This window comes from Cibotium barometz, chromosome 53 (genome assembly GCF_041138505.1).
Source record: "Cibotium barometz isolate CiBa-2024 chromosome 53, ASM4113850v1, whole genome shotgun sequence".
Taxonomy (NCBI): Eukaryota; Viridiplantae; Streptophyta; class Polypodiopsida; order Cyatheales; family Cibotiaceae; genus Cibotium; species Cibotium barometz.
In genome coordinates, this window is record NC_141098.1 from 16,105,318 (window position 1) to 16,127,991 (window position 22,674).

General features: G+C 37.7%; 1 pseudogene; it reads left to right on the forward strand.

Moving 5' to 3' along the window:
- Positions 1–525: 525 nt before the first annotated feature.
- On the forward strand, positions 526–1,363 carry LOC147608353 (exportin-2 pseudogene; annotated as a pseudogene).
- The last annotated feature ends 21,311 nt before the right edge of the window (positions 1,364–22,674 follow it).

Consider the following 22,674-nt stretch of genomic DNA (forward strand, 5'->3'; position numbering starts at 1 on the left):
GCAAGCATGACTTTCCTAAAAAGTGGGGAAGTCTTCTCCCTGAGCTTGTGGCAAGTTTAAAAATGCTGCAGATTATTCTGTCATCAATGGAGTTCTTGAAACAGTGAACTCCATATTCAAGCAGTTCAGATATCTGTATAAAAGTGCTGAGCTCTATGTAGACCTGAAGTACTGCCTTGATGAGTTTGCTGCTCCACTGCTGGACATATTTGTGAGGGCAAGTCAGCTTATAAGTACACATGCTCAGTCTGCAAATGTGCTAAAGCCGCTTTTTGAATGCCAGAGGCTGTGTTGTCGTATTTTCTACTCCCTCAACTATCAAGAGCTGCCAGAGTTTTTTGAGGATGATATGAAACAGTGGATGAGTCTGTTTCATGACTATCTTGTCTATGATAATCCTCTATTGAAGGAGAGTAATGAAGATAAAGAGGGGGTGCTAGATCAACTGAAAGCAGCAATTTGTGAGAATATTAACCTTTATATGGAAAAGAATGAAGAGGAAGTTAAAGATTATCTGCCGGGATTTGTGTCTGATATTTGGGGGTTACTCATGAAAGTGTCACTCTCCTCCAGTCATGATAGGTTGGCAACAACAGCAATAAAATTTCTGACTACTGTCAGCAAAAGTGTTCATCATAGTCTTTTTAATGAGCCCGGTGCAGCTCAGAGATGATGATGAGGAGCTTTTTGAGATGAATCAAATAGAGTATATCAGGAGAGACATGGAGGGGAGTGATTTTGATACAAGGAGGCGAGTTGCTTGTGAGCTTGTCAAGGGTCTTTCCACTTATTACAGTCAAGATGTCAATGCCATGTTTTCCTCGTATATTAGAGGCATGATGGAAACATATGCAGCAAATCCAGTGCGAAATTGGAAAGCAAAAGATTGTGCATTGTTTCTAGTGACCGCATTGGCACCCAAGCAATCTCCTGGAGCTGCAACAGGCTCAAGTCTAGTTGATATAGAGCAACTTTTTGCGTCTGCTATTCTTCCAGGACTGCAGTTTGAGGATGTAAACTTTCAACCGGTCCTAAAAGCTGATGCCAGTGACAACTTTCAGAGTCAAAGCAGGTGGCCTTGACATTGATGCCTCATTTAGTCAGATTTCTGTTATCTGAATCCAATGTCGTACATTCATACGCAGCTCTTTGCTTTGGGAAGTTGTTGATCATAAGAGATGCAAAACAGCCAAGGTTTAGCGCTCAGGATCTTAATCCCTTTATTTCAGTGTGTTACTCAGCAACTTGTTTAGTGCACTCAAGATGTCGGAATCACAGGAAAATGTCTATTATGTAATGAAATGCATAATGAGAGTATAGCAGAGTTTGCACCCGGATGCCTTGATCGATTGGTAGCCATACTTTGTATGTCATTATCTGTTTGAGGCAACAGCTGCCCCTGCCCTTGTAAAAAGGAGAAGTTGTGAATGAAAAGAGTCCTGAGCTGGTTGGGATTTTTGAAGTTTTTCTTTCAAGACATTTTAGCTGCCCCTGCCCTTGTAAGGAGAAGTTGTGAAAAGGGTCCTGAGCTGGTTGGGATTTTTGAAGTTAAGCTTTTCCCAGTTTTTCTTTCAAGACATTTTAGCGCTGGATGTGGTCGAGTTTGCACCATATATATGTCTTCCATATATATGTTGACACCCACAGTAGCAACTTATATTAGTCTTTTCCCTCACTTACTCACTCACTCCCACTCTTTGGCAAAGGTGGTCAGCTAATGTGCCTGCACTTGTTCGCCTTCTTCAGTCATATTTACAGAGAGCTTCAGGGGAAATCAGTCGAGCAAAACAGGTGTTTTTGAAAAGCTTATCGTCGGCTCCGATCACTTCATCCTCAACTTTTATAGATTGAGGATCACTTCATCCTCATACTTGATTTAAAAAAAAAAAAGAGTTCTTTTGCTAGTCTTTCATGCAAGAGGGGGGACCAAAATGTTGGTCCTTGGTGGTATAAATATTATACTCTTATTCAATTCTTAGTTCTTAACCTCTTTGGATCTTCTTAAATCTGATATCAACATTCATATAACACCTATTGATCTCTCTTCCAATTTTACCACCTATTGATTTATTTTGATTACCACCCTCTTTAGAAACTCTACTCAATTTTAGTTGTTGTGAAGCCAATCTCTCTTCCAATTAGCACCTATTGATTTATTTGGATTACCACGGGTCTCTAAAAACTCTGCTCAATTTTAGCTGTGAATAATATTAATCTCAATTACACCCAACCACCACAACCATGCATACTCGTATCTAGAATTAGTAGGCACATTATGCTCCATGACTTAGGAAACTCAATGTTGAGTCTAGAAGTAAATCTCAAACTTATCCGTTTGGTGGAGTTCAAAATTAGGTGTGTGAATTAATTTGACCAAAGTAAATTTCTCCTAACCACCTAAAAATATAATTTGAACTTTCATGTTCGGTATAAATCTCAAAACATGTTCCGTGTATGTAACATTGTAATTTTCAAAAGCATAAAAAATGCCAAATAACTCATAATCTTATGGTGTAAAATTGATTTTTAAAAGTATAAATGATGGCAAATAGATCATAATCTTATGGTATAAAATTGCATTAGGCGCAATCAATATCCTTGCCTTCAAATGCGAAAAAACATCTCCCTTGCACCAACATAATTTTACTAGCCTCGCCTCTCCATTGGCATATGTGTATAAAGCTCAAATGGGTAATGAAAATAAACTATACAATGAAAACCTTAACTTCTTAAGCTTTTCTTTTTAGAGTAGAAAGATTTTCTCTTACCCTTGAGTGGGTCTCTTCTACAAATCACTATTATAGCATAATATTTGACACACAAGTGATAAAATCCCAACAAATTAAGAAATTGTTGTAGCCCTTCCAAGTTATATGCTCAAGACATCTAAGAAACGCATTCACTTTCTCTCATCTTGGGAGTAAGCTCATCGAAGAATAGAGAACATAGAATCGTGAGGATATATAGATGCCTAACAAGGGAGACAAACTTAGATAATAATATACTATCATACACTTGAATCACTGTGCAAGATTTCTAAAGGAGTCGCTCACCTTGAATCTTAAGAACAATGAGCAATATATAGAAACTTCACATGAAACTACTAACAAGAGAGAGAAAGAACAAAAAATGATGCTCAACATCATTTCTTCTATTTAGTTTTGAAGACTAATCAATCGGGTTGGTACTATTTGAATAAACAAAGTATAATCTCTCTCTCTCTCTCTCTCTCTAGAATATCTTTTCTTATATAGAATTTTAGAAGTCCTTACTAGCTAATAGTCAATGTGTGTATTGGTTGAGCATCCATTAACTAAATCGGTTGTATTGCAAAGTAAGAAGAGTATTTGTGTTAACACTTGGAACACCTTGAGGTCACAGAATTGACTCAATTTGTTAATGCTATCATTGTATTTATTGCATAAATGTCATGCTCTACACAAGTTGACACTCATGTAGGGATTGGGTGACAATTTTAAAATTCACTCATTGGATTGTTCGGTAGTAACCTCAATGGATCATTCATGATAATTCTCTACAATTGGACTAGACCACCTACCTTTTGAGTTATGGCATTCCAACTCATCTCATATTAGGTTCACACTTTGGATCACTTGTAGTTGTCTACCTACTTTAAAGTTTGTGTGTGTGCGTGTACATGCAAATGCCTCTATTCCCCAATATTTTCATGGTATCAAATTTTGGTGTAATATAAGAGTCTAGAGGGAAAGCTAAAAAAACATACAAAGTGTTACAAGGGCAAGAATATCACTATCTATTCTGCCTTCTTTTTTGGTGCAACACTAGGTTTGTAAGATTTGGTAGGGGTAACAAAAATAATCTCCAAACTGGGTGGTGTCTTCAAAGGCCTATAGGTGAAAATGGAATCTTGGTGCTCTTTGGGCCAAATTTTTAAAAACTTCCAAGTTTGCTTTGGCCTTTGCCTCAAATTTAGAGGGTGCTCACGTACACTAGGAACTACACAAAAGGTGAGAACAAGATGGCCTTAGAATGTCCATAGGAGAATTCCACTATTGATAAGACGACGAATACTTTATATGGAAGCCAGGTTTAAGAAAGCTAATGTATTGTACTACATATACAAGACATTGCTTTGTTAGTTTCTATTGCACTACATACAAGACATTGCTTTGTTAGTTTCTATTGCACTACATACAAGACATTGCTTTGTTCGTTTCACATCATGGACCTTGCACTCCTCTTGCTTTATAAGGAGCTTCATCCACTACCACTTGGGTCATTCACAATTGTCTCCACCTTTACGCATCCTATCAAGTAATGTAGTTGGGAAAAACATCACCTAGCCTTGCTTTCACACTCACCATTATGCAATCAAAGTATGAATTGAGTTTGTGGTGGGACACCCTCCTAGATACTTGGAGTGGGAAACAATGAGATAGGGAGGTGGCCCTAGGTACTCACTTTGGATTGTGATGACGTCATTCCCTTTATACCTAAGCTTCAATATTTGAAAGAGAGGTAGAGCACCCAATTTTGAATTGAGGCAATAACCTCATAAATAACTATGTATAATATAAGTGTAGATTCTTTATATAACTATGTATAATATAAGAGCAGATGTAGAAGGCTTGAGCCCAAAACACTCAAAATACCAAAATAGGTGAGTACACTTATACTAATATTTAGGCTATGAAATAGCCACAAGTTTGTATACACATAAGCTATGTGTTTGAGGGAAAAAGAAAGTGGATGTAAGGGAAAGAGAGAGAAATAAGTGTGTGTATGAGGTAGAAGTCAAGAGAATAATGAACTTTTTTTTTTTGGCTTTACGCAAGATGAGAGAGAGAGAGAGAGAGAGAGAGAGAGAGAGAGAGGACGAGAGACATTATAAAAAGAGCAAGGTGAGAGGTAGAAATAAGAGACAACCAAGTGTACATATGTGTGGAGAGTATAGAGAGGAGGGAGCGTGTGGAGTTTGAAATTAAAGGTGATAGAGCTAGGTAGAAGGCAAGGGAGAACAAAGAGAGAGAGATTGCCCCATTTTAAAGAGAGGGGATGGATTGATTATGGAGGGAAAGGTGGGAGAGGAGACAAGAGAGGGGGGAAAATTGAGCAGGAAAGAGAAAGCCCACCCCCTTTGAAAGGAAGGGGGTGGACCATGCATACAGAAAGACACTGAGAGAAGGAGGTAGCAAAAGGGAAGGGTGGTAGAGGAGACACTAAGAGAAGGAGGTGGAAAAAGGGAAGGGTGCAAGAGGAGACAAGAGAGAGGGGGATATGTGCATGCATAGGTAAAGACAATGACAAGAAAGAGGGAGCCCACCCCCTTTTAAAGGGAGGGGGTGAACTGATTATATAGGGAGGAGGTGGATTGATTATATAGGGAGGGGATGGATTGATTATATAGGGAACGGTGAGAGTGGAGACCGGAGAGAGGGAGGGTGCGCGTGCATAGAGAAAGGAGGTGGCAAAAGGGTGAGGGAGGACGTACATATATGGAAGCAATAAAGGTAGATTTACATGGAGAGAGAGAGCGGGTAGTTGGTGCATATCTAGCTACATTTTGTTACTCAAATAAGAAAGTTTGATGAGAATATAACTAGGTAAAATTGCATGAAAAGTCTTGCACATTAAAACTACTCATATTAAAAAAATTGCCACTTTGGTGGTTACGCTCTAATCATAGTAGTTTACGAAAATGACTTTTAGGGAAAGAGGTGTAAAAAATGAATAAGCTGTACAAATTCTCATATTACTATAAGACTTATGGCCAAATTTACAAGTCCTTTTGTTAGAATGCTTACTTTTATTAGTTTTTCTCAAAAGTGCCTAAAACAATTTCTAAAGTAGGCCCAAAATAGCTTTCAAAATTCATTGGTGTGTGTCTAAAGGATTGCTAAATGCATCATGGAGGCTCCATGAGAAGTGCCAACTTTTTAGGTAGCTCCAAATTAGGTTCGGAGATTGTATTTTGAATGATAGTCTTAAATTTTGAAAAGTAAAGATTTTATATTTACTATGTTTTTTTAGAAATGGCTCCATCTAGTGGTTTACAAGTATAGAGCATACTTTCAAAGTTTCACAAAATTTGAACTTTCCATGCAAATGTTATCAAAGGAATCTTCACAAGCCACTTAGTGGCTCAAGCCAATTTAGTGGCTCATTTTACAAGACTAGTATTTCAACTTGCTCACCTAATATTAGCATGCATTCATTAAAATATCATGTTTTATAAATCCCCATTGCCCTAAAATTGTGCTTGATTTTTTCCCAAGCATTTGGGCATGGGACCACAAATCCATGGCATGTTGTTATGCTCTCAATTTTTTTTGGTGGGTTGTTTGTTGATGCATTGAGCACATTATTCAATATATGTATATGCCAAGACCTTGACCTAATGCTTTTGTCGTCCACATCCATGACCTTTGGGGATGCCTAAATGATCATTGCATTTTGGGCATAGTAATGGCCAAGCACATGAATTAGGGATAGTCAAAGTTGTATTGTTTTACATGTGTGATGTTCTTGGTTAATAAGTGGGTAACTAATAGTTATGGATAATGTGTAGATTGGAGAGTGTTGTGACAGAAGTTGGATGATTAGCAAGCAAGGCAAGGCATCATTGAGACAGACAAGTTTTGGAACTATTGGACTACTCATTTATATTGCTAATTTAGCATTTGGGGCAATAGACATAAAAAAAGCAAGAGACATAAAAAGAGCAAGGTGAGACATAAAAAGAGCAAGGTGAGAGGTAGAAATAAGAGACAACCAAGTGTACATATGTGTGGAGAGTATAGAGAGGAGGGAGGGTGTGGAGTTTGAAATTAAAGGTGATAGAGCTAGGTAGAAGGCAAGGGAGAACAAAAACAGAGAGATTGCCCCATTTTAAAGAGAGGGGATGGATTGATTATGGAGGGAAAGGTGGGAGAGGAGACAAGAGAGGGGGGGAAATTGAGCAGGAAAGAGAAAGCCCACCCCCTTTGAAAGGAAGGGGGTGGACCATGCATACAGAAAGACACTGAGAGAAGGAGGTGGCAAAAGGGAAGGGTGGTAGAGGAGACACTAAGAGAAGGAGGTGGAAAAAGGGAAGGGTGCAAGAGGAGACAAGAGAGAGGGGGATATGTGCATGCATAGATAAAGACAATGACAAGAAAGAGGGAGCCCAACCCCTTTTAAAGGGAGGGGGTGGACTGATTATATAGGGAGGAGGTGGATTGATTATATAGGGAGGGGATGGATTGATTACATAGGGAAGGGTGAGAGTGGAGACAAGAGAGAGGGAATACTTTTTAAAGTCAAAGGTCTTTGTGGAATACAAAGCTTTGTTTTCTTCTTTGTTGAAGAATTAGTATACACTAATGGAAGATACCACCCTCGAGCCTTCCCTTCACATGGAGGGGAATATCACTTGGTAGGCTCTATTGCAAACTCATTGGGATAGGTTGTATGATCCTTAGCCCCTTAGGATGTCGAGATGTAGTACTAGACAATCCCAGCCCACAAGATTCTACCTACCAGTCAAATTCAGGGCATAAGTATGAATGGTTTGTTTAATAGAATGTTTCTTTATTTCTTTAAGATTGCTTATCTCTTGCAATGTATACATGTAGATATAATCTTTGATGAAGCTAGATCTAAAACTATGAAGATTAATTGTGAGCTCTATGCCTGTATAGCAACGAATTTTTTAATCTATGTAATTAGGATTAATTTCAGATATAAATATAAATTTTATGATTCTCATATTATCATTTATGGTATTCCTATGCCATGATATATGTATATTGGGTTGGGTAGTCCCAATGTGCTTGAAAAAGATGACATAATCCAATGTAGGTCTATATTTAAAAGACTTAAGGATCCTTCCATGATTGAATCTAGATGGGAGATGCACAGATAATGTATGGTTGAGAATGAACTAAGGATGTTCAAGGAGCCTCGTTGATTTTATAAAGGAGACTTTGCCTCGAGGGATGATACCATATACCCCTTACTTAATAAGGATTGTAATGATATCACATACACCTTACTTTGCCTCGAGAGATGATACCACATACACCTTACTTAATATAAGGATTGTAATGAAAAGGATGTTGTGTTACTTTTATAATTATATTCAAAAGATTACAATTCAGACTTGTTATTTAAGATGACCCTTACCTTACCCTTGTCATATTTATCTTATTTAATGATTAAGATAATTAACAATTATGAATTTGAGTTAACTTAGACTATGAACGGTGTGACAAGATTATTAACCAAGCTTTTTTGTGATCCAAGTCCTCCTCAATAGGATTAAGACCTTTATCCAAGTATTTCTAAATATAAATTTAAAAATACCTATGGTATTTGGGTATTTTCTGATAAAAATGGTGTTTATGATATCAATTATATGAATATTATGATTCAAAATGTATGTTTCTCCATTTAGAATGTTTGTTTCTCCATTCAGATGTCTATTTCCTCAATGGTTTTGTGTGAAATCTGATATTTAGCTTTGGGTGAAAATTTGCCCTTAACACCCCAGATTACCTAAAAAAAAGCTTTGGGCCCCAATCTTTATTTAGATGCCAAGGAGTGTGTGTGGTTGATTTTTAGTCACCATGGAGAGAGAAAGAGAGTGTCATTTTTAGCTATAAAGAGAGAGTGTGTAACGGGAGGTTCAAATGAATCTCATTGGGTGGGTGGGTGTGTGTGTGTGTGCGTGCGTGCATGTGTGTGTGTGTGTGTGTGATTTTCACCTAGAGAGAGAGAGTGTGGGTAAGGGGAGGGACAAATGGAGATCATTGGTGTGTATGTGTGTGTGTGTGTGTGTGTGTGGTGATGTAGTAAGGTGTGTGTGTGTGTGTGTGTGTGTGTGGTGATGTAGTAAGGGGAAGAAGAAGAAGAAAAAAAAATTGTGTTGATTCACCCTCTGTCTCCTCATTTGTAAAAAAATCAGCTAAGAGGATGACCTTTCTTCTAAGGGAGAGATTCCCTATGTTTTTTCAAGAAGCAAAACTTTCCTTTTTATTTATCTAAAGAAGATGGAACTTGTCCATTTATTTATTTTTTGTTTTCTTTTTATTTTCTTTTCAAGATTCCAAAAGAAGAATATGTTCCTATTGATGCAGGGTTTTTGCAACCCTATGAATGTCCCTCAAATGAAGCTTAAAGACAGGAAGCAGTAACCTTTTTAATCACATGTCTTTGTTTTAGGTTTTTTTAAAGGTCATCTTAAGAGTTTTCCATCTTTAGGATCTTTTTTAAAGGTCATCTTTAGCGTTTTCCATCTATGGATGGATGTTTTATGTACCTAAATAAGTATTTTTGTATAGGTGTGTGTTTTCACTTTTTACCCTTGGTAAAAAATGATTTATCGACCGAGTCACCGCACGGTAACACTAAATAATTACGGTAAATTTGTAAATATTGATATATTCACCAATGTGTGTCTTTATGCCTAGTTAATCAAATAATGACCCTAGAAAAAGTCAAGGAGCTCATCTGGTAGAAGAAAAGTAGTGAATATGGCTTGGCGAGAAACACTCTTAAACATGGGATTCACTATTATGGTTAAACCAAGGTCAAAGTGAATAGTAAAGGTGAGAAGGGGATGAGAGTTATGGGTCAAATAATTTGGCAATGTGATCCATAGGATAAGATTCAAATCAAATGGGTATCTTTTGGGAAAGAAAGGGTCCTCTATGACAAGTTTTAGACTTCTATGACAAGCATACATGGCCTCTTTGGAATTATGTACACACTCCCTACATGTGGCACCTTTTTCTCACTCTTCTTCAATGCAAAAGTCAAGTAAGCTCTCTCTCTCTCTCTCTCTCTCCCCACTTCTCCAAATCACTTTTGGACTCTTTCACTTGTCCAAATCCTTATCTTTTGGGACCCTTTTTCCTTCAATTTCTCATTTTTTATTACGAATTTAGTGAGCTAAATCCATATACTACCACTAGAGGCCTTATTTTCTTCACTTTTTCCATGAAATCAAGCCATTTTTCCTCTTTTATAACTCCCACTTAAAGTGTGTATTTTTGAGTAACTCTCCTCTCTCTCCTTTTTCAAAAAGTGGACCAATCAAATGTGAGCTCCACTTTTCCTCTTTCCCACATTTGCTAGACTCATTCATTTGCTCACACACACACACACCCTCCTCTCCCACCAAGACTACTCATTTGGAGCTTGAAGGTCACCATCACCATATCTCTCTCAAGCTATTCATAAAATTCTCTTCTTCCCCATCGCCATCACCCTTCTCTCTTAGTAATATCATCTACATCTACTCTCCTACTATTCCGTTTCATATTCTACTATTCTAGCTAAAGAAAAAGGTGAAGCATTCAAAGAAGGAGCACCAATCACAAGAAGGATTAGCAGTGGGGGCAGCCAATCAAGAGGAGATCAACTAACTACCATCATCTCTTTCAATTAATTATTCACACGAAACTACTAACAAGAGAGATAAAGAACAAAAAATAATGCTCAACATCATTTCTTCTATTTAGTTTTGAAAACTATTTTGAAGACTAATCAATCGGGTTGGTACTATTTGAATAAACAAAGTATAATCTCTCTCTCTCTCTCTCTCTGTCTCTCTCTCTCTCTCTCTCGAATATCTTTTATTATATAGAATTTTAGAAGTCCTTACTAGCTAATAGTTAATGTGTGTATTGGTTGAGCATCCATTAACTAAATCGATGGTATTGCAAAGTAAGAAGAGTGTTTGTGTTAACACTTGGAACACCTTGAGGTCACAGAATTGATTCAATTTATTAATGCTATCATTGTATTTATTGCATAAATGTCATGCTCTACAAAAGTTGACACTCATGTAGGGATTGGGTGACAAATTTAAAATTCACTCACTGGATTGTTTGGTAGTAACCTCAATGGATCATTCATGATAATTCTCTACAATTGGACTACACCACCTACCTTTTGAGTTATGGCATGCCAACTCATCTCATATTAGGTTCACACTTTGGATCACTTGTAGTTGTCTACCTACTTTAAAGTTTGTGTGTGTGCGTGTACATGCAAATGCCTCTTTTCCGCAATATTTTCATGGTATCAAATTTTGGTGTAATATAAGAGTCTAGAGGGAAAGCTAAAAAAACATACAAAGTGTTACAAGGGCAAGAATATCACTATCTATTCTGCCTTCTTTTTTTGTGCAACACTAGGTTTGTAAGATTTGGTAGGGGTAACAAAAATAATCTCCAATCTGGGTGGTGTCTTCAAAGGCATATAGGTGAAAATGGAATCTTGGTGCTCTTTGGGCCAAATTTTTAAAAACAAAAAAACTTCCAAGTTTGCTTTGGCCTTTGCCTCAAATTTAGAGGGTGCTCACGTACACTAGGAACTACACAAAAGGTGAGAACAAGATGGCTTTAGAATGTCCATAGGAGAATCCCACTATTGATAAGACGAATACTTTATATGGAAGCCAGGTTTAAGAAAGCTAATGTATTGTACTACATATACAAGACATTGCTTTGTTAGTTTCTATTGCACTACATTCAAGACATTGCTTTGTTAGTTTCTATTGCACTACATACAAGACATTGCTTTGTTAGTTTCCCATCATGGACCTTGCACTCCTCTTGCTTTATAAGGAGCTTCATCCACTACCACTTGGGTCATTCACAATTGTCTCCACCTTTACGCATCCTATCAAGTAATGTAGTTGGGAAAAACATTACCTAGCCTTGCTTTCACACTCACCATTATGCAATCAAAGTATGAATTGAGTTTGTGGTGGGACACCCTCCTAGATACTTGGAGTGGGAAACAATGAGATAGGGAGGTGGCCCTAGGTACTCACTTTGGATTGTGATGATGTCATTCCCTTTATACCTAAGCTTCAATATTTGAAAGAGAGGTAGAGCACCCAATTTTGAATTGAGGCAGTAACCTCATAAATAACTATGTATAATATAAGTGTATATTCTTTATATAACTATGTATAATATAAGAGCAGATGTAGAAGGCTTGAGCCCAAAACACTCAAAGTACCAAAATAGGTGAGTACACATACTAATATTTAGGCTATAATATAGCCACAAGTTTGTATACACATAAGCTATGTCTTTGAGGGAAAACAAAGGTGGATGTAAGGGAAAGAGAGAGAAATAAGTGTGTGTATGAGGTAGAAGTCAAGAGAATAATGAACTTTTTTTTTGGCTTTACGCAAGATGAGAGAGAGAGAGAGAGAGAGAGAGAGAGAGAGAGAGAGGACAAGAGACATAAAAAGAGCAAGGTGAGAGGTAGAAATAAGAGACAACCAAGTGTACATATGTGTGGAGAGTATAGAGAGGAGGGAGCGTGTGGAGTTTGAATTTAAAGGTGATAGAGCTAGGTAGAAGGCAAGGGAGAACAAAGAGAGAGACAGATTGCCCCATTTTAAAGAGAGGGGATGGATTGATTATGGAGGGAAAGGTGGGAGAGGAGACAAGAGAGGGGGGAAAATTGAGCAGGAAAGAGAAAGCCCAACCCCTTTTAAAGGAAGGGGGTGGACCATGCATACAGAAAGACACTGAGAGAAGGAGGTGGCAAAAGGGAAGGGTGGTAGAGGAGACACTAAGAGAAGGAGGTGGAAAAAGGGAAGGGTGCAAGAGGAGACAAGAGAGAGGGAGCCCACCCCCTTTTAAAGGGAGGGGGTGGTAGAGGAGACAGTAAGAGAAGGAGGTGGAAAAAGGGAAGGGTGGTAGAGGAGACACTAAGAGAAGGAGGTGGAAAAAGGGAAGGGTGCAAGAGGAGACAAGAGAGAGGGGGATATGTGCATGCATAGATAAAGACAATGACAAGAAAGAGGGAGCCCAACCCCTTTTAAAGGGAGGGGGTGGACTGATTATATAGGGAGGAGGTGGATTGATTATATAGAGAGGGGATGGATTGATTATATAGGGAAGGGTGAGAGTGGAGACAAGAGAGCGGGAGGGTGTGCGTGCATAGAGAAAGGCATTGAGAGAAGGAGGTGGCAAAAGGGTGAGGGGGGGGACATACATATGGAAGCAATAAAGGTAGATTTACATGGAGAGAGAGAGAGCGGGTAGTTGGTGCATATCTAGCTACATTTTGTTACTCTAAAATAAGAAAGTTTGATGAGAATATAACTAGGTAAAATTGCATGAAAAGTCTTGCACATTAAAACTACTCTTATTAAAAAAATTGCCACTTTGGTGGTTACTCTCTAATCATAGTAGTTTAGGAAAATGACTTTAACGGAAAGAGGTGTAAAAAATGAATAAGCTGTACAAATTATCATATTACTATGAGACTTATGGCCAAATTTACAAGTCCTTTTGTTAGAATGCTTACTTTTATTAGTTTTTCTCAAAAGTGCCTAAAACAATTTCCAAAGTAGGCCCAAAATAGCTTTCAAAATTCATTGGTGTGTGTCCAAAGGATTGCTAAATGCATCATGGAGGCTCCATGAGAAGTGCCAACTTTTTAGGTAGCTCCAAATTAGGTTAGGAGATTGTATTTTGAATGATAGTTTTAAATTTTAAAAAGTAAAGTTTTTATATTTACTATGTTTTTTTAGAAATGGCTCCATCTAGTGGTTTACACACAAGTATAGAGCATACTTTCAAAGTTTCACAAAATTTGAACTTTCCATGCAAAAGTTATCAAAGGAATCTTCACAAGCCACTTAGTGGATCAAGCCAATTTAGTGGCTCATTTTACAAGACTAGTATTTCAACTTGCTCACCTAATATTAGCATGCATTCATTAAAATATCATGTTTTATAAATCCCCATTGCCCTAAAATTGTGCTTGATTTTTTCCCAAGCATTTGGGCATGGGACCACAAATCCATATATGTATATGCCAAGACCTTGACCTAATGCTTTTGTCGTCCACCTCCATGACCTTTGGGGATGCCTAAACGATCATTGCATTTTGGGCATGGTAATGGCCAAGCACATGAATTAGGGATAGTCAAATTTGTATTGTTTTACATGTGTGATGTTCTTGGTTAATAAGTGGGGGTAACTAATAGTTATGGATAAAGCGTAGATTGGAGAGTGTGACAGAAGTTGGATGATTAGCAAGCAAGGCAAGGCATCATTGACAGACAAGTTTTGGAACTATTGGACTACTCATTTTTTTAAAAATAGCTACCATAGGAGGAATAACTTTGGAAAGACATTTATATTGCTAATTTAGCATTTGGGTCAATAGATTATGGTACATGTGTTTAACATCAATCACATTAATTCATTATTTTGACATATTTTTGTTGAGAGACATTAATTTAAACTAATATGCACCGCATATTATAAAGATACTAAAAGGGAGGATGCTTTTTGCTCTCTCCGTCCCCTTTCATTGGTATTAAAGCACAAGTACAAAGTACATGAAGAGCAATATAGCTTAAAGAGTAATACAACTTGAAGAGTAATACAGCTTGGGATTAGAAACTCATAACTGAATTAAATATTGAAGGCAGTAGAAATATCTAGTTCAAGTTGGATAAAAAAGAAGAAATTTCATTTTGAAATTATAGAAAATTAGTGTAAATTTACAAATTAGTATGGTTAATTTCTAAAAAATGAAGGTTCAAAATAATGTTAATAGAAAAATAGTTGCCTCAAAAATTAATTTTCTCAAACACGGATTGAAGGGGAACTCCTTTTTCAAGTTATTGAAGAATACTTTTTAAAGTCAAAGGTCTTTGTGGAATACAAAGCTTTGTTTTCTTCTTTGTTGAATACACTAATGCAAGATACCACCCTTGAGCCTTCCCTTCACATGGAGGGGAATATCACTTGGTAGGCTCTCTTGCAAACTCATTGGGATAGGTTGTATGATCCTTAGTCCCTTAGGACGTCGAGATGTAGTACTAAACAATCCCAGCCCACAAGATTCTACCTACCAGTCAAATTCACGGGATAAGTATGAATGGTTTGTTTGATAGAATGTCTCTTTATTTCTTTAAGTTTGCTTATCTCTTGCAATGAATACATGTAGATATAATCTTTGACGAAGCTAGATCTAAAACTATGAAGATTAATTGTGAGCTCTATGCCTTTATAGCAATGAAATTTTTAATCCATGTAATTAGGATTAATTTCAGATATAAATATAAATTTTATGATTCTCATATTATCATTTATGGTATTCCTATGTCATGATATATGTATATTGGGTTGGGTAGTCCCAATGTGCTTGAAAAAGATGACATAATCCAATGTAGGTCTATATTTAAAAGACTTAAGGATCCTTCCATGATTGAATCTAGATGGGAGATGCACAGATAATGTATGGTTGAGAATGAACTAAGGATGTTCAAGGAACCTTGTTGATTTTATAAAGGAGACTTTGCCTCGAGGGATGATACCATATACGCCTTACTTAATAAGGATTGTAATGATATCACATACACCTTACTTTGCCTCAAGGGATGATACCACATACACCTTACTTAATATAAGGATTGTAATGAAAAGGATGTTGTGTTACTTTTATAATTATATTCAAAAGATTACAATTCAGACTTGTTATTTAAGATGACCCTTACCTTACTCTTGTCATATTTATCTTATTTAATGATTAAGATAATTAACAAATATGAATTTGAGTTAACTCAGACTATGAACCGGGTGACAAGATTATTAACCAAGCTTTTTTGTGATCCAAGTCCTCCTCAATAGGATTAAGACCTTTATCCAAGTATTTCTAAATATAAATTTAAAAATACCTATGGTATTTGGGTATTTTCTGATGAAAAATGGTGTTTATGATATCAATTATATGAATATTATGATTCAAAATGTATGTTTCTCCATTTAGAATGTTTGTTTCTCCATTCGGATGTCTATTTCCTCAATGGTTCTGTGTGAATCTGATATTTAACTTTGGGTGAAAATTTGCCCTTAACACCCCAGCTTACCTAAAAAAAAGCTTTGGGCCCCAATCTTTGTTTAGATGCCAAGGAGTGTGTGTGGTTGATTTTTAGTCACCATGGAGAGAGAAAGAGAGTGTCATTTTTAGCTATAAAGAGAGAGTGTGTAACGGGAGGTTCAAATGGATCTCATTGGGTGTGTGTGTGTGTGTGTGTGTGATTTTCACCTAGAGAGAGAGAGAGAGTGGGTAAGGGGAGGGACAAATGGAGATCATTGGTGTGTATGTGTGTGTGTGTGTGGTGTAGTAAGGTGTCTGTGTGTGTGTGTGGTGATGTAGTAAGGGGAAGAAGAAGAAGAAACAAAAATTGTGTTGATTCACCCTCTCTCTCCTCATTTGTAAAAAAATCAGCTAAGAGGATGACCTTTCTTCTAAGGGAGAGATTCCCTATGTTTTTTCAAGAAGCAAAACTTTCCTTTTTATTTATCTAAAGAAGATGGAACTTGCCCATTTATTTATTTTTTGTTTTCTTTTTATTTTCTTTTCAAGATTCCAAAAGAAGAATATGTTCCTATTGATGCAGGGTTTTTGCAACCCTATGAATGTCCCTCAAATGAAGCTTAAAGACAGGAAGCAGTAACCTTTTTAATCACATGTCTTTGTTTTAGGTTTTTTTAAAGGTCATCTTAAGGGTTTTCCATCTTTAGGGTCTTTTTTAAAGGTCATCTTTAGCGTTTTCCATCTATGGATGGATGTTTTATGTACCTAAATAAGTATTTTTGTATAGGTGTGTGTTTTCACTTTTTACCCTCGGTAAAAAATGATTTGCCGACCGAGTCACCGCACGGTAACAGTAAATAATTACGGTAAATTTGTAAATATTGATATATTCACCAATGTGTGTCTTTATGCCTAGTTAATCAAATAATGACCCTAGAAAAAGTCAAGGTGCTCATCTGGTAGAAGAAAAGTAGTGAATATGGCTTGGCGAGAAACACTCTTAAACATGGGATTCACTATTATGGTTAAACCAAGGTCAAAGTGAATAGTAAAGGTGAGAAGGGGATGAGAGTTATGGGTCAAATAATTTGGCAATGTGATCCATAGGATAAGATTCAAATCAAATGGGTAGCTTTTGGGAAAGAAAGGCCAACCACACGACTAAGACTCATGGGTTCATGTGTGGGGTCCTCTATGACAAGTTTTAGACTTCTATGACAAGCATACATGGCCTCTTTGGAATTATGTACACACTCCCTACATGTGGCACCTTTTTCTCACTCTTCTTCAATGCAAAAGTCAAGTAAGCTCTCTCTCTCTCTCTCTCTCCCCGCTTGTCCAAATCACTTTTGGACTCTTCCACTTGTCCAAATCCTTATCTTTTGGGACCCTTTTTCCTTCAATTTCTCATTTTTTATTATGAATTTAGTGAGCTAAATTCATATACTACCACTAGAGGCCTTATTTTCTTCACTTTTTCCATGAAATCAAGCCATTTTTTCTCTTTTATAACTCCCACTTAAAGTGTGTATTTTTGAGTAACTCTCCTCTCTCTCCTTTTTCAAAAAGTGGACCAATCAAATGTGAGCTCCACTTTTCCTCTTTCCCACATTTGCTAGACTCATTCATTTGCGCTCACACACACACACACCCTCCTCTCCCAAGACTACTCATTTGGAGCTTGAAGGTCACCATCACCATATCTCTCTCAAGCTATTCAGAAAATTCTCTTCTTCCCCATCGCCATCACCCTTCTCTATTAGTAATATCATCTACATCTACTCTCCTACTATTCCATTTCATATTCTACTATTCTAGCTAAAGAAAAAGGTGAAGCATTCAAAGAAGGAGGACCAATCACAAGAAGGATTAGCAGTGGGGGCAGCCAATCAAGAGGAGATCTCCAACTAATTACCATCATCTCTTTCAATTAATTATTCACACGAAACTACTAACAAGAGAGATAAAGAACAAAAAATAATGCTCAACATCATTTCTTCTATTTAGTTTTGAAAACTATTTTGAAGACTAATCAATCGGGTTGGTACTATTTGAATAAACAAAGTATAATCTCTCTCTCTCTCTCTGTCTCTCTCTCTCTCTCTCTCTCGAATATCTTTTATTATATAGAATTTTAGAAGTCCTTACTAGCTAATAGTTAATGTGTGTATTGGTTGAGCATCCATTAACTAAATCGATGGTATTGCAAAGTAAGAAGAGTGTTTGTGTTAACACTTGGAACACCTTGAGGTCACAGAATTGACTCAATTTATTAATGCTATCATTGTATTTATTGCATAAATGTCATGATCTACAAAAGTTGACACTCATGTAGGGATTGGGTGACAAATTTAAAATTCACTCACTGGATTGTTCGGTAGTAACCTCAATGGATCATTCATGATAATTCTCTACAATTGGACTACACCACCTACCTTTTGAGTTATGGCATGCCAACTCATCTCATATTAGGTTCACACTTTGGATCACTTGTAGTTGTCTACCTACTTTAAAGTTTGTGTGTGTGCGTGTACATGCAAATGCCTCTTTTCTGCAATATTTTCATGGTATCAAATTTTGGTGTAATATAAGAGTCTAGAGGGAAAGCTAAAAAAACATACAAAGTGTTACAAGGGCAAGAATATCACTATCTATTCTGCCTTCTTTTTTTGTGCAACACTAGGTTTGTAAGATTTGGTAGGGGTAACAAAAATAATCTCCAATCTGGGTGGTGTCTTCAAAGGCATATAGGTGAAAATGGAATCTTGGTGCTCTTTGGGCCAAATTTTTAAAAACAAAAAAACTTCCAAGTTTGCTTTGGCCTTTGCCTCAAATTTAGAGGGTGCTCACGTACACTAGGAACTACACAAAAGGTGAGAACAAGATGGCTTTAGAATGTCCATAGGAGAATCCCACTATTGATAAGACGAATACTTTATATGGAAGCCAGGTTTAAGAAAGCTAATGTATTGTACTACATATACAAGACATTGCTTTGTTAGTTTCTATTGCACTACATACAAGACATTGCTTTGTTAGTTTCTATTGCACTACATACAAGACATTGCTTTGTTAGTTTCCCATCATGGACCTTGCACTCCTCTTGCTTTATAAGGAGCTTCATCCACTACCACTTGGGTCATTCACGATTGTCTCCACCTTTACGCATCCTATCAAGTAATGTAGTTGGGAAAAACATTACCTAGCCTTGCTTTCACACTCACCATTATGCAATCAAAGTATGAATTGAGTTTGTGGTGGGACACCCTCCTAGATACTTGGAGTGGGAAACAATGAGATAGGGAGGCGGCCCTAGGTACTCACTTTGGATTGTGATGACGTCATTCCCTTTATACCTAAGCTTCAATATTTGAAAGAGAGGTAGAGCACCCAATTTTGAATTGAGGCAGTAACCTCATAAATAACTATGTATAATACAAGTGTATATTCTTTATATAACTATGTATAATATAAGAGCAGATGTAGAAGGCTTGAGCCCAAAACACTCAAAGTACCAAAATAGGTGAGTACACATACTAATATTTAGGCTATAATATAGCCACAAGTTTGTATACACATAAGCTATGTGTTTGAGGGAAAAAAAGGTGGATGTAAGGGAAAGAGAGAGAAATAAGTGTGTGTATGAGGTAGAAGTCAAGAGAATAATGAACTTTTTTTTTTTGGCTTTACGCAAGATGAGAGAGAGAGAGAGAGAGAGAGAGAGAGAGAGAGAGAGAGAGGACAAGAGACATAAAAAGAGCAAGGTGAGAGGTAGAAATAAGAGACAACCAAGTGTACATATGTGTGGAGAGTATAGAGAGGAGGGAGCGTGTGGAGTTTGAATTTAAAGGTGATAGAGCTAGGTAGAAGGCAAGGGAGAACAAAGAGAGAGACAGATTGCCCCATTTTAAAGAGAGGGGATGGATTGATTATGGAGGGAAAGGTGGGAGAGGAGACAAGAGAGGGGGGAAAATTGAGCAGGAAAGAGAAAGCCCAACCCCTTTTAAAGGAAGGGGGTGGACCATGCATACAGAAAGACACTGAGAGAAGGAGGTGGCAAAAGGGAAGGGTGGTAGACGAGACACTAAGAGAAGGAGGTGGAAAAAGAGAAGGGTGCAAGAGGAGACAAGAGAGAGGGAGCCCACCCCCTTTTAAAGGGAGGGGGTGGTAGAGGAGACAGTAAGAGAAGGAGGTGGAAAAAGGGAAGGGTGGTAGAGGAGACACTAAGAGAAGGAGGTGGAAAAAGGGAAGGGTGCAAGAGGAGACAAGAGCGAGGGGGATATGTGCATGCATAGATAAAGACAATGACAAGAAAGAGGGAGCCCACCCCCTTTTAAAGCGAGGGGGTGGACTGATTATATAGGGAGGAGGTGGATTGATTATATAGAGAGGGGATGGATTGATTATATAGGGAAGGGTGAGAGTGGAGACAAGAGAGAGGGAGGGTGTGCGTGCATAGAGAAAGGCATTAAGAGAAGGAGGTGGCAAAAGGGTGAGGGGGAGGACATACATATGGAAGCAATAAAGGTAGATTTACATGGAGAGAGAGAGAGCGGGTAGTTGGTGCATATCTAGCTACATTTTGTTACTCTAAAATAAGAAAGTTTGATGAGAATATAACTAGGTAAAATTGCATGAAAAGTCTTGCACATTAAAACTACTCTTATTAAAAAAATTGTTATATGAATATTATGATTCAAAATGTATGTTTCTCCATTTAGAATGTTTGTTTCTCCATTCGGATGTCTATTTCCTCAATGGTTCTGTGTGAAATCTGATATTTAGCTTTGGGTGAAAATTTGCCCTTAACACCCCAGCTTCCCTAAAAAAAAGCTTTGGGCCCCAATCTTTGTTTAGATGCCAAGGAGTGTGTGTGGTTGATTTTTAGTCACCATGGAGAGAGAAAGAGAGTGTCATTTTTAGCTATAAAGAGAGAGTGTGTAACGGGAGGTTCAAATGGATCTCATTGGGTGTGTGTGTGTGTGTGTGTGTGTGTGTGTGTGATTTTCACACCACCTACCTTTTGAGTTATGGCATGCCAACTCATCTCATATTAGGTTCACACTTTGGATCACTTGTAGTTGTCTACCTACTTTAAAGTTTGTGTGTGTGCGTGTACATGCAAATGCCTCTTTTCCGTAATATTTTCATGGTATCAAATTTTGGTGTAATATAAGAGTCTAGAGGGAAAGCTAAAAAAACATACAAAGTGTTACAAGGGCAAGAATATCACTATCTATTCTGCCTTCTTTTTTTGTGCAACACTAGGTTTGTAAGATTTGGTAGGGGTAACAAAAATAATCTCCAATCTGGGTGGTGTCTTCAAAGGCATATAGGTGAAAATGGAATCTTGGTGCTCTTTGGGCCAAATTTTTAAAAACAAAAAAACTTCCAAGTTTGCTTTGGCCTTTGCCTCAAATTTAGAGGGTGCTCACGTACACTAGGAACTACACAAAAGGTGAGAACAAGATGGCTTTAGAATGTCCATAGGAGAATCCCACTATTGATAAGACGAATACTTTATATGGAAGCCAGGTTTAAGAAAGCTAATGTATTGTACTACATATACAAGACATTGCTTTGTTAGTTTCTATTGCACTACATACAAGACATTGCTTTGTTAGTTTCCCATCATGGACCTTGCACTCCTCTTGCTTTATAAGGAGCTTCATCCACTACCACTTGGGCATTCACAATTGTCTCCACCTTTACGCATCCTATCAAGTAATGTAGTTGGGAAAAACATTACCTAGCCTTGCTTTCACACTCACCATTATGCAATCAAAGTATGAATTGAGTTTGTGGTGGGACACCCTCCTAGATACTTGGAGTGGGAAATAATGAGATAGGGAGGTGGCCCTAGGTACTCACTTTGGATTGTGATGACGCCATTCCCTTTATACCTAAGCTTCAATATTTGAAAGAGAGGTAGAGCACCCAATTTTGAATTGAGGCAGTAACCTCATAAATAACTATGTATAATATAAGTGTATATTCTTTATATAACTATGTATAATATAAGAGCAGATGTAGAAGGCTTGAGCCCAAAACACTCAAAGTACCAAAATAGGTGAGTACACATACTAATATTTAGGCTATAATATAGCCACAAGTTTGTATACACATAAGCTATGTGTTTGAGGGAAAAAAAAGGTGGATGTAAGGGAAAGAGAGAGAAATAAGTGTGTGTATGAGGTAGAAGTCAAGAGAATAATGAACTTTTTTTTTTGGCTTTACGCAAGATGAGAGAGAGAGAGAGAGAGAGAGAGAGAGAGAGAGAGAGAGCGAGCGAGAGAGAGAGAGAGAGAGAGAGAGAGAGAGAGAGAGAGAGAGAGAGAGAGAGAGAGAGAGAGAGAGAGAGAGAGAGAGAGAGAGAGACAAGAGACATAAAAAGAGCAAGGTGAGAGGTAGAAATAAGAGACAAGTGTACATATGTGTGGAGAGTATAGAGAGGAGGGAGCGTGTGGAGTTTGAATTTAAAGGTGATAGAGCTAGGTAGAAGGCAAGGGAGAACAAAGAGAGAGAGAGAGATTGCCCCATTTTAAAGAGAGGCGATGGATTGATTATGGAGGGAAAGGTGGGAGAGGAGACAAGAGAGGGGGGAAAATTGAGCAGGAAAGAGAAAGCCCACCCCCTTTTAAAGGAAGGGGGTGGACCATGCATACAGAAAGACACTGAGAGAAGGAGGTGGCAAAAGGGAAGGGTGGTAGAGGAGACACTAAGAGAAGGAGGTGGAAAAAGGGAAGGGTGCAAGAGGAGACAAGAGAGAGGGAGCCCACCCCTTTCAAAGGGAGGGGGTGGTAGAGGAGACAGTAAGAGAAGGAGGTGGAAAAAGGGAAGGTGGTA